A 16,883-nucleotide genomic window follows, 5' to 3' on the forward strand; every position below is an offset into this window, starting at 1 on the left:
CATACAAATATGTATTCTCTATTGAAACCATCCGTCTCTTCTCTCTAGTGTGTGCAAGTGGCATTTGTGTAATAAAAAAAAACAATGAAAGCTCAAACGGGGAGGCTTGTTTAGCTTCGGAGAGTCTGTTTGTCTTCTAATTGAACCATTGTTGCTCTAGTCGTAGGGCAAAAGCTCCAACTTCCCAGCACAAACCACAACCTTTACAGCAGAGATATCAAACTCCAGCCCAAGAGGGCTGCAGTGTCTGCTGGGATTTGGTGTGTTTCAACACTTAAGTGCTTCATTTAAGACAATGATTGGCTAGAGTCAACAAATTGCATTTCCAAAAGCCTAAATTTACTACAGATTAAAAGGAAACAGAGGACGCGCAGATGCTGTGACCCTCCAGGACTTTTGTTTGAGATCCCTAGCTTAAACATTACCATGCTTGGCTCTTCCAAACAGACCCTAAAACGGCATGTTTAAATTGCATGGCAGATGTTTCTTTTAGTACTCTGTAAAATAAAAAAGGTTTAACAGCCTTGTTTGTTTACCTGCTAAGTAGCTGTATTTGGTGAGACATCTCGCCATGAAAAGTGCCGCTGTTTGTTTACATGTGCTGTATGTGGGTGGTCGGTTGTTAATAGAAACAGGTTTCGACCTGGTCTTTGAGTGGTTCTGCTCATTCAGAGCACACGGACAAGACCGTTTATAGGGATGCTGTATCTGTAATTCCAGGAAGGGGTCTCCCCCTCATTGGAAGCACAGACCGCACAAGAACCGTTTACACATGTATGACGAGTCAAAGAGCCAAAAACCTGGAAGGAAACTGATCAGACCCCACCCTCCCATTTAAATGAAGTGAAGCCCATGCTTCCATTTATAAGAAAAGAACTGACCAATCATTGCCTATAACTAGCCAATCAAAAACCCTCCTTCCTTTTATGTGAAAAGAAAGTAACCAATGAGAACTGATTGGCCTGTACGGAGAATGACAGTATAATGAAAAACCAGGTGTTCAACATTATTTTGAAACCAAAATGCAATCAATGTATTCACTATTAAGCAAGTGTCACAACCAGAACAGAAGCGTCAGATTAGTTCTCTTGGCTAGAGGACCAAAAGTGAGGTAATTCTTTGAGCTTTTGCCAGGCCACATGGACAGTGAGAGTTATGGTTCGAACGGCCACAGAACTGGAGTTCAACCACAGGAGTTCAACATATTCAACAGAAATTGATAAAAAAAATGTCTATTTGGGCTTACCTCAGATAAGCTGAAGAGCCATTTTGACAGGGTTTTCTATGAATGACTGGGCTCTTACTAATTCTATGAAGTAGTGAGAGTTTTATTTTTCTCCAAAAACTCAATATTTTGAAATATTTAGAGGCCTATTGTCCATACATGGCACATTTAAATTTTCACACAATCTCACAGACATATGCTCACACAAAGATATAGGCTATAGGCTACATCTTAAGATAAGACCGGGTCCTTAAACTAGGCCACGCATTATGATTTAAGCTGTGGAACAAACTCGGTATACTACAATAGCAGAAAACCAATGCAGAGGGTGAGGGGGGCTACATGACCAAAGCTTTATGCATGCACCAAGGACATGGCTCAAAAGTATATGTGCTCAATTCATTGTTGAAAACTGCACTGTCTGTAAACTGATAGCTTTAATGCGCTTATCTATCTTTGATTGCTAAATTCCCTTTATGAATTTGACAGTGGAGAGATTAGCAGAAGCAGGGATTTCCAAAGAAATCAACTAATTTAAAATGGAGCCACCCCAGTAAGGCCCACAGAACAATTTCAGACCAGGCATAATCAACAGAGAGACTTGGCTGAAGCATCTGCTAATTAGCCTGATATCCTGTTAATGCAGTTCAGAGAGGGCCCCTGCTTTCACAAACACAACCTGCACAAACAGATGGACAGTGGGCTAAAGCCGCTCACTGTCAGAGTGGTGAGGTGGTGTGGCACATTGCCCAGACCGGGACCACCACGTAGCCAAATACTGCCTGTGCCTCCACCCACAGAGAACAAGATACAACCTGTCCCTTCATCCATCTAAACAGCGCCCATGCCTCCATCAATGCTGCACCCACCAAAAAATATTGTCTGCTCCCCCTCCGCCCTGCCTCAGGCCAAATACTGCCTACTCCTCCATCCACCTTGGCCCAAACCAGATACTGTCTGTCTTTTCCTCCACTGGGTATACACTCAAATATTACCTGTCAATACAAATACTCCTACCCCACCTTATATCCATCTAAATACCACCCCATCCTCTATCCACCCAAACACTACTTGTCCCTTCATCCTGTCCTCACCTAAATAGTCTCCATCACACACACCCAGCATCCATACAGATACTGCTTCTACCCTAATCGATGCAGAGTCTAACCAAATACTGTCTTCCCTTGCACTCACATACACCTTCATAAAAATACTGCCCCCATATCCATAACTCCCTTTCTCCATCCCCCCCCCCCACCATAACCCTCAAATCCATTCAAAAGCTTCCACAACATCCAAACAAACACCGTCCCCAATGTGTGACTATAAAAAGGAAACTAGCAATCTTCCTGCTAAATAGAAGACCATGCGCATTTCCTGCCAAATAAAAGGCCATGTCTCTGCCCGATCAGTACCTGCTGCCCGATCAGCACCGTGTATGCGCACCAGTTCTGCGCATGCACACGCAGCCAGATCTATCCGCCATCAGGTTTTGCAGTGGTACCGAGGAGACACAACACTGTCACGCCTTACGATTATAACCCCCACATCCACAGTGACCGATTTGGTTGCTGGTTCACTCCAGAGGCGTTACACAACGTATCAAATACATACATTTGCCATATCGCCATCCTTAAGTTTTCATAGTTTTGGTCATGACATTGATAATTATTATTTGTTGCCATCTCACTAGCTAGCTAGTGATATATCTCTTGCAAGCTGGCTAGCAATCTCTCTATATATCTCTCTCACACTAGCTAGCTAGATATAGAGAAATTAGTTACACTGACAACAAAACATATTGGGTTTTATACACCACTAGAGAGTTGGCTATAGCTAGCTAGAAATATCTCCATCCCTCTTACAAGCTTGCAAGCTATCCATCTTTCCCACTAGCTAGAGTGGTAGATATCTCTCTCACGATGACTATGTGATAAAATGTTATTCAGGTATGCGTGTACGGATTGGACAGTGTATGCTTGCGTGCACATGTGCAGCACAAATCGGCCAGTCCCTATGCATTTCCTGCTAAATAAATGGCCCTTGTGTATTTCCTGCTAAATAAAAGGCCCTGCACATTTCCTGCTGAATAAAAGGCCTTGCACATTTCCTGCTAAGTAAAAGGCCCAGCACATTTCTTAACTCAAGCGTTCTGTAGAGAACAAGCTGCAAACCAGGGACCTGCTAACAGATCTCCAAGGGAAAAGCACTCGTATCAAGACAAAGCACCTGTGTTTAACCCCACGGGAGTCTGACACAGTATATCTCATAGACACAGGCCTACTTTCCTGGGGCTTAATAACTTCAGCAGTGACAGAATGACTGCATGACTGAACATTGAGGAAGAGAGGGCGAAAGGGAAGGAGGGAGAGAGGGAACACGGGGTGAAAGCAATAATGCTGAGTAAGGTCTAATTAGTTCCACCTGCTTTTAATCTTTTTGGATGACCAAATCCATTACAATCCACAACCTCTCCTCTTCAGACTCCACTGCCAACCCTGTGCGAATGAGTCAGCAATTCTGACATCGGGCCTGACACCTAACCCCTCGGCCAATCAAAAAGCTGCATAGGGGCGCTACCCCACCCCCCCCAAGCTGTGTAGACACAGAAGGCGTGACACATAGGCTCGACAAAGATACGTGCATGCATGTCCGTGTGCACATACACACAAACACACACACACAGCTAAGCCCATCCCACTGGACACAGGCCTCAGTCCATGCGCATGCAGCAGTCGTCTCACGTATGCACGCTGTGTCCCTAACTGCTCTATTCTGCAATGAAGCAAAGCAGCATCTCGGACCAGAGCAGATCAGGGCCGTCAAGATGGCGCTTCTGCTCCAGCCGCTGGGCTAATTACTGCATGCAATTACTGCCAAATTTTTTTGTTATACTTCTGTAAATAATACACAAAATTGTCTTTGTTCCCTGTCCATAATTACTGTGCCTAATTAGACCTGGAGAATCAATTCGTAGAAAGGGCTGCTTACAGTACAAAAGACACTGAGGGAAGTTTGCCCCTGCTGAGGGGGAGATGGTGGAGAGTCGCAGGAGGTGGTTACTGGAGAGGAGCTACGGAACGAGGCGCTAATGGTTAACGGTCCAGCCCTCCGTGGAGGGGACGGGGGACAGACTGATTCATGCAGCAGGAATTCTAATTAAGAAAGTGTGTTGGGAGAAGGCAGCCAGAAACTAATGATCCAGTTCGCTGCAGAGGCAGGCAGCCTGTGCAAACAACTTGGATTTGGCCTTCTCGGAGAGCTTCAGCAAACAATGGGAACTTCAGACAGAGCTGCTGGCTGCCAGGAAGGCCCCCAGTAGAAATGACAGGAAGGTAAGGTCAGGAGAGAGAGAGTGGGATATACAGACAGAGGGTGGGAGGAAGGGGGGTCAGAGCGAGCGAGAGAGCGGAGAAAAGGAAAAAAGAGACAGAGAGCCGGAGCGAGACAAAAGGAAGAGGGAGCTTGAGAGAGAAATGAGAGTGAGCACTTCCTGACAGCTCCGAGAGGTAGAAAGAGAGACTATCTTAGAGAGATTGACAGAGCTTCCAGACAGGCGGGATTGATTACAGTGTGAGAGATGACAGTCGGGTCATGTGGTCAAAAGTAAGCAAATGGTGAAACCTGGAGTAGACTTCAGAGGACACACATATGAGCCCACAAGTGCGGGCCTGGAAGTGATGCACACAGCAGTCAGATGGCCAGGGATCAGACGGTTTTGCAAGCCCAAGCGGGACATTGCTAGAATCTGGAACAGTTTTTCTCCAAAACATTGGAGACTATGTCCAGAGTAAACAGGAATATCTAGAGAGGGAGTAAACCATGTCTTTTTAAAATACTACATTTACTTTTACTTCGACAATACGTTGTTTAAGCTTCAAACAAAACGCACCAAAGACAGCAAACCAGAAACTGTGACTGGGAGGGCATGAGAGTTGTGCATAGTGTTATTTTAGATAGTATTTAATGTTGGTGATTTAGCAAATTGATATATTACACTTGTGGAACCTGCTAATCACAGCAACACAAAATCAGGATGCCTCTATTGAGGGTTCATCAGGCGATATTTGTGTAAATCGTATTTTTGGCACAGTCAATAATAGACAGTCTATTTTCTACACTTAATACGGGTCGCTCACATTTTGTGAGGTTTATACAGTACTTTTTGTGGACATATTCTGAGCTGCATGACATCTGTTGTGTCACTAGAAGGAATTTTGTATTGTTTGTTCTATACAACACATGGGATTGGTTGCATTAACCGATTCCACGTGTTGTAAATATTCATAGAATACCAGGTTGTTCTCCTGCTTTGGTTTTCATAGGTAGAATCAACAGGAGCCGCGGATTACCTGCCCGACAATGACTTTCACCCCTCTTCAGTGTCACAGCTCAGACTCAATGTTTGACACTGGCAGAAAGAGTGTTCCCTAATCTGACACCCAATATTTCTTTCTTCCATGTGAGAAAACAACAAATATTTGCCATTACTGCAGCGAGGCAGTAAATGTCAAGGCTTTCTGTAGGATTTGCAGTGTTGTGCACACATCCCAATTACCCAGCGGAGGGGATAACTAAGATAAGTACACAAATCTTAACAACATGAAAATATAATTAATGTTATTTGAAATTGCAATGCATTTTTCATTAATGTGGGAGCCAGCTTTTTTCTTTTTTTATAAAATGTAGGCTGCAGTATAATTGGAAAGGGAATGGAAAGTTAACATTTTGAACTTTCAACCAATTCATTCATTTATTATGTTCAGTTTTTGAATGGCAAAAGTTTGAGATACTACACAGTGAAATAAGCTTGAGAGTAAAAACCTGGAAAATTAAGACGTGATTGTAATGCCACAAGCCGCCAGAAACTCCACTGGGATGAAGAGTGTGTGTGTGTGAGAGAGAGAGACAGAGAAAGAGAGAGAGAGAACCTCTAGTAACCAAGGCTGTGATCATCAACCAAGAATAAAAATGCAAGACCTTGATATATACAAATGAAAGATAACAAAACAACAACCCATGAAACCCTAAAAATAACAGAATAACTCAAACTAATAGATAAGATAGCAGTGTAAGGGGGTAGGGGTAAGTGAGGGGAACAGAGATACAGTCTGAAGAGAAAGACCTCCAGTCTGCCTAGGAAGATGGCCAAATGATTCAGAATTGTCCCATCACAGGGGAGTCATTGAATGCATTAATTGCCATGTGTTATAACCTCCACGTAGGCCTGTCTTTGTCATTACTAGAGGTAATTAGATTCCCCTTCTGGCAGAATAGAGCACCTCTTATGCCGGCAGTGAGAATGGATTTGTTCATTCTTAACATTCAATGTCCACAATAAGGTGTCCTGCATAGGATTCTCTCAATAGTGTGACTTAATGGCACCAGACTGCCGAGGAGGTCTGGTTACCCGTCTAATGGACTCCTTTACAGCTCCTTACTGTAACATTTACAAAGGAATCTAATGTGAATCATGGGATCAATGGGTAAGATGGGGATTCTGAACAATGGCCTCACTGTGAGCTCTGGTTACATTTAGCCTGGCTGCATAGCCAGTTAAAGGACACAGTTTTTCAGCAAATGCTATTTAAGAGAACATAAGGGAATAACATTACACTGCCTAAATTACATTTAGGCATTTGGCAAACATTCTCATTCGCTCTCAGCTCATACCTCCTGCAGTTGTTTAACATATTTATTTTGAATACATGCAATACATTGTGCAGCAGGATATTTACTGAAGCAATTCAGATTAAGTACCTCGTTCAAGAGTACAATGGACATCTGAAATATCGCTGGATTGCCAAGGAAGATCAGAAGAGGTACCCTAATTACACCTTGCCATTTAGACACGAGACAAAAAAGTGTGCTGATCCAATAATGGCTTGGGCAGAGAGGGAACCAAGTTACAGGCTGCGGGCTTCTGCTCTGTGGTGGAAGACGGGCAGAACTGCTCTCCTGACTGTGCCAGAAAATAGAAGAGCCAGGCAGGGCAAAGCATTCTGGGAAAAGGTTCAAGGTTCAACTTCATTTGTCCCAAATGGGCAATTGATTAGTACTGCGGCATCGTACCAATGGCAGAAGATGACCAGTACAAAATAAAACATACAGCAATAGGATGCAAAAACGCTGAATTACTAGGAACCAAAGTAGAGTGAGCACATTAGACTGAGGCGGGAATTACAGCGGACACGAAGCATTCGCATAGCGGAAGCGAAGCGTGCCAGTCAAACACGCTACATATAGCAAGCACTTCACACGCTCTCTGTGCCTGACCACGGCTTGTGTAACAGCTGTAATGCACTAGCATGGGCACCGAAAGGAAGCAAGCTCCACACTGCTACCTCTGTGCAAATGCTCCGCGTCTACTGTAATTCCAGCCTGACACTCCTACTGCAAACTCCCGCATACTCATTTCATTCTGTCCTCTTCCCTTCAAAATGTTCAATCCTTCCAACCACTTCGCCCTGCCATCGCAGCCCTACACTCATTGACAATGGTGGGGTGGGGTAGGCACGGGGGATTTGGGCGAGAATGGCTCATTTAAGAAGTGTGAACATGAGTGGGTGGCTGTGGGGTTCAAATAAGACGCAATAATATTACAATAAATGCATTTTGTTTTCACATTTTTGGCGGAAATACCATGTTTTATTAATCTGCCATGTTTGTGTCACTGTGGAGCCCAGAGCGGTTCAGACTCCGCATGTACAGTAAGCCATAATAATAGAATAATGTGAATAATAGCGCTATATTATGCAATCATGAATATGAAATGTGTATAAAGGAAGTTACACTGGCTCCTATTCAAGCCTGCTTGGTTCGGTTGTATTCTGCCACTCCTCTTTTAGACAGCGACAACATTAAGGCTCTACAGTCTTTAGTTCAAAGAAAGGGAGCATCTGTCATTACATGAGGGCGATTAGTCGCATTCTGCCTGGCCACAGCAGGTGGTCCAAAAAATTAATTAGCGAACAAAAATAAAAATGCAACAACCACATCTCAAATCAAATTTCAGGTTTAACCCTTTTTGTGTGGGGTCAGAAAAAAGTGTAAACTTTTCTTTTTTTGTTGGATTAGTCCCAGAATCAAACATGCCTGGTTCAGTCACATTGGGGTGAGTGGGATGTACCATCTGAAGACCATCTGGGGTCCATGGTCAAGCCAGGTTCCTGTACTCACCCTTTCAGAGCTCTGCTGCCCATAAAAGCACAGACCACAGGAATAGACTGCATATTCACAAGAGGAAACCAAACGGAATAAGATGCAGGTCTGTGGGCAGCGCACTGTTTTAAAATATTATTTAACTTCCACACCTGCTGCTAAGAATACCGTGCGTTTTACAAGCCGAGAAACTTAAAGTAGTCATTACCATGCCGACCTGTATCAACATCCTTTTCATGACTACTCATTCATTTCCTCCTGATGCTATAAAAGGAGGGTCAGGCCATCTTGGAATGTATCAGAGAACCCAATTTCCTGTGAGCAAGATGAGAAAGAATAGAGGGGGCGGGGCCGCTCGTGAGGGCCAGGGGCCCGGAGACGGGCTCCCCAGGGGACCCCGCGGCACAGCAGACTGGAAGCTCTGCATCCATCAGGGCCGCATCCCCACTTGTCCTTTCACTTCCTCGGACAGGCTAATGATTTCCTGTCAGGTCACGCCAGCTCCTGCCGTGCCAGAAAGCTGCAGAAATCACTGGATCGTGTCAGGTCACCCGGCGATGAGCTGCGCTCGCACAGGAAAACCAATGAGCTTCCCCCCTTTGAGGAAACGCATCATCGGGCGCAAAGGAGCCGATGTGCCGTCCATTAGTCAATAAGGAAACGGAGAAAAATATGAAAGCAAGCAGCGCTGCTCCCATCACGTTCACCGAGCTGTCGCACAGACGCTTCTCTTTCACAGACATTTAGCGATTGATGAAGAGAACCCAAATAAGCTCGTTAGCGCCTATTCTCAGACACGTCCGTTCAACCGCACTTCTCCCTGACATAATTTAAACAGGACTCACCTTCCAGAGGATTGTCTGCCCCTTACCCGGCTATCTGTCCAGCCGTGGATGCAGTGAGACGGACTTACTAACACTGTGTGAGAAGTGCAAAGACCTCTTTGGCCTTTAACCATGATGTAATCCTGATCTCACACAGGACTGGGTGAACAAGATGTCCGCCCTCCTCGTCCATTGTAAACATACCGATTGCAGATCAGAAACAAAGATGATCACCAGCCTACAGCACATTGGGAAAGAGACTTTTAGGAAGCTCTGAGCAGAGCTTCCTAAATATATACCTTATACAATATCGCGTACTGTGATCTTTTAAAAAAAGACTCAAAAGTAATTCTCAGTGACTTTGCCCATCTGTTAAATCCAAAAAAGGAAGGTCACACTGCTGTAACTAAACGCAAGGCGTGATATGGCTGTCACTTTAAAAACCAGGCTGGATGCATTCAAATGAAAAGAATCGTTGAGATCGACTAGTACAGCAATGTTCTGACATGCTGTGTTCCCAAATAGTGGGGTGGAATCAACTTGTAGATAATGAGAGCAGTTGAGCTGGGTCATGGAACACATGCAAATAAAATAAAATATAATAAAAATAAAATGTGCTGTATATAATCACTTTCCAGATTCCAATATTGCACTGATGCATACAACATACCCTGTACATGTGCAGCATTTGTTTCGCCATATGCTACAACTGCTTCATTCAATAAACATCTCTGACAGGGTCAGGCAAGGGTCAAATACAGGGAAAATAAAGGCTTTCAAAACACCAGGACTGTGGTCAATAATGAAATGTCTTTACCCAGGCAACTTCGCAGGCTCTGATAAGACACTTGTAGGCGCTATTACACTAGTCCGATGGTGGTCCCTGTTGTTTTATCACACATTCTGTGTCGAATGACAATCGAGGGTTCCAGCCTTTTAACTCCGCTAGAATAAACATACTCAGAGGAGTTTCCAGAATACAGAGGTCATTTATCCATAAATTAAAATATGCTAGGCTACATTTTTCACAAAGAGTGGATCAAATAAACTGTATTCGCTCGATGTGGAAACAACGCTCCATCCCCCAGGCAGTCTCTTACTGAGATTTATAGATCACATAAATTTGTGAAAGACCACATTTTTTAAAAATAGAGAAAAGAAGAATTACAGAATAAAATTCAAATGAGAGCATGTAGACAACATGAGGTAGATTCGTTTCGGAATAGCGCTTGCTTGGTTCTTCAAAACATTGAAGAATTTGTTCTTAACTTGCCATTATTTTGATACTGAACAGGAGAGACATATATTAATAAATATATGCTTTAATATGCATATATATCCTACTTGCCTTTTTAAAATGAAAATGACATTTTATAGGCATTGTACCATAACATATTTTATTTTTTATTCCACAGTGAACGATGTGTTTCTTTGTATATAAGGTGTGCACTGTATTATCCAGGCAGAGCACTGTGATGTTTTCTATCTTGTGACACAATGTAGGGAGAAATACATCATTAAATCACTGATATATACCGCCATGAGCCCCTGGTTTAACCACAACCGTAAAGCAAGGATTTACCGCTACGGCCTGGCAATAAATCCCACCAGTTCCAAATATCTACAACAGGGGCATTAAACCACCTGAGCTACAGTAACTTACTGTACTGATCCTTCCCGCAAATCACTCAGCACAACTCTGAATCACTCCGGCCCACAAGGGAAGCACGATTTACAAGAAAGCGGGCGGACTGAAACCGAGCTTGGTGCAAAATGGGTATTGTAGTTAAAATGGGTTTGGGGGTCGGCAAGACGCATGGCGTGGCCTGTGGGGCGGGCCCCCGACTTTCTGAGCTGTGGCCCCCTTCTCTGTATGTTGCCCTCTCTGCTTTCCCCCTTCAAGGATGTGTTGAGGGGGCTGGCCAACTGTCTGTACTTTAAAAAAGGGGGTTATTGCATATGCAGATAGTGGTGAAATTTTTCAACACCATTCTCTAGCAACCACCTTATTTTGAACAAACAAGTTAATTGAAAGTTTGTCGACTGACAGCACTTGCCACCGTGCACTCGTACCCTGAGCTGGCCAGAGAAGCATTCCTGTTGGGTCTTGTTCTTCCCATTTGTCCAAGTGGGACATTTGGTACTGATAGTATGAGGTACATGTTTGGTACTGATGGTGTGAGGTGGCATGGTACAAACGCATGAAAGATTCATAAGCTGCACATTTCCACATGCGCTCACATTTGCGCATGAAACCGAGACTCGTTCGTGCTGAAGTAAATGAGCATCACCCATAAAAAAAAGCAACAAAAAAATAGCTTCAGTGGTGGTATTCCAGCACCTTCCGTAAGTCAATTTAGTTAAAATCACTTGCTAAATGCCAAAGTTGTAAACCATAAATTGTTCTATCATCTGTAAATGCTTCTCAAGATGCAAACCTCTGCGCGACGCTGCGGGAATGTGAAATTGCACTGCTTACCCTGGCGCTGACGGCTGAAGATGAGTGCTACGGCTTTGTTCTCCGACAGACGGCTTCATTCTAAAACCATTAGCACCACCTGAGCCAGGCCCAAACTAAATAAAAGGACGACCCACTGCAATGAAAGCGACCTTCAAATGACCGCCCCCCCCTTCCCCCCCAGCCCACCCGAGAGCCCTGTCTGGAAGGTAGTGACCCGCCGTCTGGTGCGGCCACAGCCGGTGCTACAGCTCCCCGGCATTAAAGAGCCATAACTCTGCCATCCTAAAATGAACGGTGTAAATAAAATTCCCATTAACGAGATTACACAGAGAAGAAGGGCTGTGGGGGTGGCGGCGTTTGTGATGATACAAGCACGAGAAGATTAGAATGACCCAAAAACATTTGAATATTAATGACACCCAGCAAATAAAAGCTCTCAATTTCCCCTCCCATTACTATCCAGCCCCTGCTGTTCTCCGTGACTCAGCTGGCAGCATGAACATATTTTCTTCTCATTATTCCTCAGGATCCACCCCCATTTGCCCCACCCCCTTCAAATTTATGTCTCACCCCTTCACTTTCAGTTCTTGGTAGTATACAGCTTCTCATCGCTACAATGTGAATCTGGACCACTTTTTGGCAGATTTGCCAAGCAGTGGTTCAGATTACCATTGTAGCAATGAGAAGATGTGCCAGGCAGTACTGTTCTATCCTTCTGATGTTCAACTGTTCACACATTGGAAGAAGCAGAAGGTTAGCCTCACCCTCTGTCTCTCAAGAGGGAAATGTGTCAGGAAAGTGAAGTTTAAGTTTGCGAGACTGGTTCACTGCAACCTGATTGGTTAAAGCAAGTTTCAACCAGTGGTACGCAATAGGCCAGTGAGCAGAGTTGCTTTGAATCTCCGCCTCCATTTGGAACCCCTCCCACCTACATGAAATGATGTAGGCTAGATCATTGGTCAGAAAAACTACCTGACGATTGGTTTATCAGCAGATCGCATGGGTGGGGCCAGCTGCCGGCTCACTTCCCAGAACCGGGGTGAGGTTGTCGAGGGGGCCGAGGTCTCGCAGCGTGCAGCGACATGGCGAAGGAGCCGGGTCACACCCGACGCATCACTGTGCGCGGTAGGTAAGAACCGGCCATAGCCAGAGGGATGCAGACTACATGCCGGCACACGCCCTGCCCTGTGAGAGAGACTCGAGGATCACTCAGGCAGCGACGCGGCGGTAACAGTCACGCATCCCCTTCGTAATGTCAACCGCATAACATCAACTTGGCAACCGCGCATCTCCTAGGCAACAGTGCGACCTTGCCTTACCGGCATCGCCGTCTTTCCGCATTCAAAGAGAAGGCGAAAGCATTCTTTCCTCTTTTTAAAACATATTTCATTGCTTTTATTTGATTTTTTTCACCAGCCCTTCCCCACTGCAGTCAGACGTGCGTGCTGGCAGGCACCACCTCTTGACTTGTGCTCCTGAAGCCTCTCAGAAGAGGAAAGCTGATCTTGGATCAGGTCTGCACTGTCTATATTCTGACCATGTCCATTTTCAGCTAAAAGACCAAATGGATCCTAGACTAGGGCCTGTGGTAATACCTCAGAGTACGAGTGCTGATCTAGAACCAGGCTTCTCGCCCAGATCCTAACCTTAACCACTACATGCCAAAAGGCCAGACTGATACTGGATCAGCCCTCCTACTCTGAGACACTTTATAAATATTGGTTTGACTCCTGCAGTGCTTCCTGCAGATCTGCAGTGTTACCACACTGAGATCCACCCTTTTCTTCCTCTTCCTCCTACCTCCAAATAAGCGTAGGTACTGCAGCGAGGTCTCCAGGTACGATCGTTCCATATGAACATTCCAAACATGACTCGTAGCTTTTGTGGTGCTGGTGGCTATTAACTTGTTATACTCTTCAAAGGCACTTGATATACAACGGGAAGCAAACATGGTTCACTCCCTAAGATAAATCAAAATGTGAACCGGGCTGGATTCCAACCACATAATTTACAAGGGGGTGGGGAGAATTAACTCCAGGAACTCTATTGCAAGTGTGAAATGCCTGAGAACCCATGGAAGTAGGTGTGAGGGGTATATTGAGAAGACGGTTACCAGGGCTTAGCTGAGAATGAGAGTGAGAATGAGATTGGAAGCTCCCTTCTCTGCAACAAGACGCAATAAATCACCTGCAGGTTTGACAGGAAAGCACAAATAGCTCCCAGCTCTTCAATAAGCTACTAATGCTTTCTCTTTCCAGTAACTGACTGCATGGTGACTTTATCATGCTTAACCCAGGATTCCCACAGACATCCACAGTGTCACAGAGAGAGAGAGAGGGGAAGGAGGAAATAGAGGGAGAGAGAGGGAAAAGGAGTGTGGGGGAGAGAGAGCATGAGTGAAAAACTAAGAGGGAGACAGACAAAGCAAGTGTGAGAGAGAGAAGGAATGGCAGGGTAAAAGAGAAGAGGAGAGAAAGAGGAAGGGAAAAGCACAGAAAAACAGAGAGGGGGAAGGAGGGAGAGAGGAAAAGAGAGGAAGGAAGAGAAAGGAATAAAAAGAGAGAGTGAGCAAGAGAGAGCGAGAGAGAGGGAGAGACTACACTTTTACTCAGATATCAGAGTGAGTTTAGGAGAGCTGTCTGGAACAGGATCACAGAGATTCACTTCCTCCTCTGGCATGGCCACATCCTGGGCTGGGGTCCAAAACACATACTTGCATATTATGATACTCAGGCACTTGGTAGCATGCAGGCTACTGCAACATACATTGGTGAATACGTACCACCAAATATGCGAAAGCAAAATATGACCAAATGTGGCCAGATTTGCCAGGATATAACTAGATTAACTTCTGTTTAATTGCTAAGGCTTTCTGACGTACTTTTGTGCTAACACCATGAACGTTGAACCAAATATTTGCCACATTTTGTCAAAGTTCCAGACATATTCAAAAGACACTATTGCAAGTATGTTGAAATACTTGGATAATATCACTTGGACAGAGAAATTCACTATTTCTAATTTGACAAAATGAGAAAAAAGTACAGTCATACAACAAGGGAAAAATGAGCACAGATAAAGTACTCTTAAATGGAGCATGTGTTTTACTGATCAATCCTGCCAGAATACATCTGATGCATTTCTATCCACATTCACTCTCAAGTACTTGAGTTTTGGAACTGTTTCATAAGTCAGCCATGAGCCTCTGTACTTAGGCCCATTCTAGGTAATAAGCAAGTATGTTTTCACTTCTGCAGAAATGAAATAAAATAAAGGGGAGAAATACAGTTTCGATTTCAGGGGAAGGATAATCTACCAGAGTGACTGAAGAGAGTGGCCAGTCATTATGTGCAATTAGAGTTTGCACTTCCATGCATGTGCTCGTCTCTTCATGGCAGAAACCTCGACAGGATACGCAGCTGGCACTGCCTGCACCTTTGAGCAATTTTCTCTGCGTGCCTCCGCCCAGACTCATCACGTAATCAGCCGAGGATCACAGCGTCCAGTGCAGTCTGGGCACATTCAGTCTACGCCGAAGCGCAGTTTGCAGATAGCATCTCAACAAGCTCATCCCGACAATCATGGGGTGGGGGTGGGGGATGGGGGGTGGGGGGGAGCTGTTCCGGAAATCAGTAACGAGAAGAGAAAAGGAATGGATTAAACCTCTCTGACAATTTCCCAAGAGGGGAAAAATCCAGATAAAGTTCAGATAATGCTCTGCGATAAGAGGCTGTGACATTCTTCCACTTTGACTGCTTCTTCAGGAAAATAAGATTGCTGCGTGTGTGCGTGTGTATGTGTGTGTGTGTGTGTGTGTGTGGATGTGTGTGTGTGTGCGCGTGTGAGCACGCATGTAACACATACCATGGTATAATCTCAAAAAAATTTTTTTTGTTCTTTCCACTTACAGTACACACATGACATTTTCCAACCAATGATCGACCCTGCACCAGAGCCACCATCAGATCTCCACTCAATGGCCCTTGATCGATTGTCGTGCTTTGCTCTCAATCTAGGGTACAATTGGGTTTTAGCAATAAGGTGTGAGGACTCAAGGATTAGCAATTAGTGACTGAAAATGAAATAAGAAACACAAATCCTGCAGACTGCAGCCTTCCAGGGATGAAGTCAAACATCCCTGTTCTAGTCTACATTTACAGACTTACAGACCTCTCCAAGACTGAGCACCAGGGCATTGCAGAATTGTGGTGCACCAGAGACCAGTGCAAAGTGGCTGTTTCTGTGGGATCAGCCTCCTCCACAAATATCCAAACTGTACAGCCAGGAACCAAAACACTGACATATTCATCTAATTTATTATATTCTCCAAAGCCCCTTTTGGATTAAAATGTCCAGTCACCCAAATGACCCCTCTGTACGTGAAACAGTGTTTACCCTCTGAAGTGGGGCCCACAATTAGGCTAGAAAGCCAGTCTCTGAACATTAAAATGACAGTCATTCTATAATGGTTCAATTAGGCAGAAGGGGCAGACTGTAACCCTCAGCTCCCAGCCTTCCACATGAAAATACATGAAATGAAAGAAGAAAAAACATCTCTGGGAATAAGTCAAGCTGATTTGACAACAAAAAGAGGCTTATTTCCTTTGTCGCCATCCCACAGCTGTGTCCGCATGCCAAAGATGGACCCAAAGGCATTCAGTCTCTATGACTTTCAAGTTAAGGGTTCAGTAGGTCTAAACTACTCACACTTTATTTCATTTATTGGCTGGGGGAGGCGGTACACAAGCTAAATTCAGCAACGACTTGAATGAACAAACATTTCTTACACTACAGTACCTCCCAGTACAAAAGGTTAAAAGATAAGCCATGTTTTGAAGCAAAACGGGCACCAAAGAATGACTTTTCATTAAGCCAATGCAATGACTACATCACTGGTCTAATAATCCAATTTTTAAAAGACTGCAATGAATGTTATTTTGGGAGGGTGTCCAAATTTAATACAGGAAAAAAAAAAAAAAAAACTTATTACAGTATTATTGAGGCATACTGTTTTTTTTTCAAAACACAGCCATTGAGTTGACATGTGACTGGGGCAACAGCTCAGAGTGGCTACGTTGCCTCATCTTCCATGGAAAGGCGTTAGTGCTCTGAAAGCAGGCCCTCCTGTAGACAGCCAAAGAGTGGGAACAGTGACTGAACGCTTCCTCATCATCACACCCCTCTCTCCCCCCTTTTATGTCTCACCTGTGCT

General features: G+C 44.4%; 1 protein-coding gene across 18 annotated transcripts in view; it reads right to left on the minus strand.

Annotated features, from left to right (window-relative positions):
• LOC135250545 (peripheral plasma membrane protein CASK) overlaps nt 1-16,883 on the minus strand; it is a 159,194-nt gene that overhangs the window by 91,984 nt on the left and 50,327 nt on the right. The gene's annotated exons all lie outside the window — the stretch shown is intronic.

This window comes from Anguilla rostrata, chromosome 3, assembly GCF_018555375.3.
Source record: "Anguilla rostrata isolate EN2019 chromosome 3, ASM1855537v3, whole genome shotgun sequence".
In the NCBI taxonomy this organism is placed as follows: domain Eukaryota; kingdom Metazoa; phylum Chordata; class Actinopteri; order Anguilliformes; family Anguillidae; genus Anguilla; species Anguilla rostrata.